The sequence below is a fragment of the Octodon degus genome, unplaced genomic scaffold (genome assembly GCF_000260255.1).
Source record: "Octodon degus isolate 3935 unplaced genomic scaffold, OctDeg1.0 scaffold00014, whole genome shotgun sequence".
NCBI classification, from domain to species: Eukaryota; Metazoa; Chordata; class Mammalia; order Rodentia; family Octodontidae; genus Octodon; species Octodon degus.
In genome coordinates, this window is record NW_004524590.1 from 1314548 (window position 1) to 1316965 (window position 2418).

A 2418-nucleotide genomic window follows, 5' to 3' on the forward strand; every position below is an offset into this window, starting at 1 on the left:
TGGACTAATCCGGTGATAAGTGTCACACACCCACGACCCAGTCTCCTCCCCAAAGCCCCAGCTATGAGCACATGAGCTTTAGGGAGACATCTAGGTAGAAACCATGACAATACACGAAAGTGTTTATTCACATACACTTATTTATACACATAGAAAATATAGAAAGACATCCAAATATCAAAATATTAATATCTGGCAAACTGTGAGTTTATCATTTTTATCTTTCTAACGAAGTAGGTCAAGGTTTTGTTTCTGCTTTTCACTGGGTCTTTCCAGTGCATGACATTCACAGCCTGCTATGGTTTCTATCTAGATACCCCGAAGCCTTATGTGCTCACAGCTGGGGCTTTAGGAAGCGGCCTGGGTCATGGGAGTGCGCTACTGGATTAATCCACTGAGGGGTTTGCAGCCGGATGTGGTGCAGCGCCACGAAGCCTGATGGGAAGAGGCGGCTCACTGCGGGCGGGGCCTGGGCCACACCCTCCTGCCTGTCCTGCCGCGGACTGTTTCTCCTCTGGGATGCCGCACCGCCAAGTCACCCTGCTGTGGGCCCAGCCAGCTAGGGACTGAAATCTCCACAAATTGGGAACCAAAATAAACCATTCTTTACCTTGTGGGTGTCATTGTCCCAGCAATCAGAAAGTGACCAAAAAACAGCCCTTCTAAGTCTTTATTTTGAAGATTTTTCTGTAAACCACTAAGGGAAAGCTCAAACTTGTAGTCCACCTGCTTCGGCCTCCCAAAATGCTAAGATTATGGGCATGTACCACCATACCTGGCCACACTTAGTTTTCTTGCAATCACCATAGGTCTTAGTCACTTTTCTCTTGTTTCTGGGACAAAATACCCAACATCCAAAATGAAGGAAGGAAAGGTTTGTTTAGCTCACAGTTAGTGGAGGGTTCAGTCCAGCTCAGCTGGCTCCAAGGCAGAGCGGCACACAGCAGAGGGCGGCGGCTCATGGCTACCGCCAAGAGCAAGGAGCAAAGGGACGGGCGGCAGCCAGGCAGCTGGCCAGCTCTCTCCCTCCTCACACTGTAACGCAGACCGTCCACCCCAGGGCGGGTGCAGCATCCACACCCACAACGATCAGTCAAACTCCACAAGTCGCCCCATGACTGCACGAGGCTTGGGGGACAGCTAGACACGAGCCATAACACTGTACGCTACTTACGTAGTATGGATACACTGTTTTCAAGACCCACTGCTAGACTGCCAATAAGATACCCATCTAGATGACATGGAAAAACTGCAAAAATGTAAAGAAAAGCCAGGTATGCTAGTGTAATCCAAGTACTGGGAAGGCTAGTCTTGGCGACACAGGAATTCCTGGCCAGCCTAAGACTACATAGCAAAGAAAAGCTTGTGATAGGACACCTAGCACGGAACAAAAATTCCTGGGTGCAATCAAAGTTGTACTCAAAGGTAAATTCATAACCTTTTATGTTTCTACCATTAAGAAAAGAAATACAGAGTGATACATGTCTAATCTCCTAATCTCCTAATCTTCTAGTCTTTAGTGGCCACTAGCCAGTTAATAAATGCTTTGTAGTCATCAGAAAAGAATTCCGATTCCAGTCCATTACTTCGGACGATGCTGTCTTGCAGGTGCTATGGAGGGATGGGGGAAACGAACAGTTCATTAAAGCACATTTTAGGATTCCTTTATTCTACTACCAACAGTGACTTAAAATGCCTCGACTGTGGTTCTGAAGAAACCAACTACAATAGGAAAGTCTTTAAAAATTCGAAGCTTTTCTAAACCCTTTGCAGAAAATGGGTTTTAAAAATTGAAAATGAGCAACACTGACTGGTAAGAGGGCGCTGCTGCCCTTCACAAGATGCTCTTGTGGGCCAGAGCAGTGCAGCTCTCCCGGATCCAGAGCCGGCCTCATGCGCAGGAGCACACTCGCTGGCTTTATGTTGGGGGGGGCTTCGTTCAATCCAACATTGTATTTTGAGAGACTTCTAGATTCCTGTGTAGAAGTATCTTTGCAAGTTCTCCCAGTGGCAGCATGTAAGTAACATCCAGGAGAAATAGTAACAGCGTCACTCACAGAAAACTCCCATCGAGGGCCAGTGAGACAGCGCAGCAGACTAAGTGCCTGCTTTGGCTAGCATAGGGCCTGGGGTTCGATCCCCAGTACCGCAGGCTGCACCAGCCCTGCCCCCAGGCGCACTGAGCCCATAGGTGTGCGCCTGCAATCCCAGCACTGGGGAGTCTGAAAACAGGAGGATCACTGAGTCCAAGCTGTGTAGGGAGACCCTGTAACAAATATGTAAATTAGAAAGGAAGAGAGAAAGAAAGAAAGAAAGAAAGAAAGAAAGAAAGAAAGGAAGGAAGGAAGGAAGGAAGGAAGGAAGGAAGGAAGGAAGGAAGGAAGGAAAGAAAGAAAGAAAGAAAGAAAGAAAGAAAGA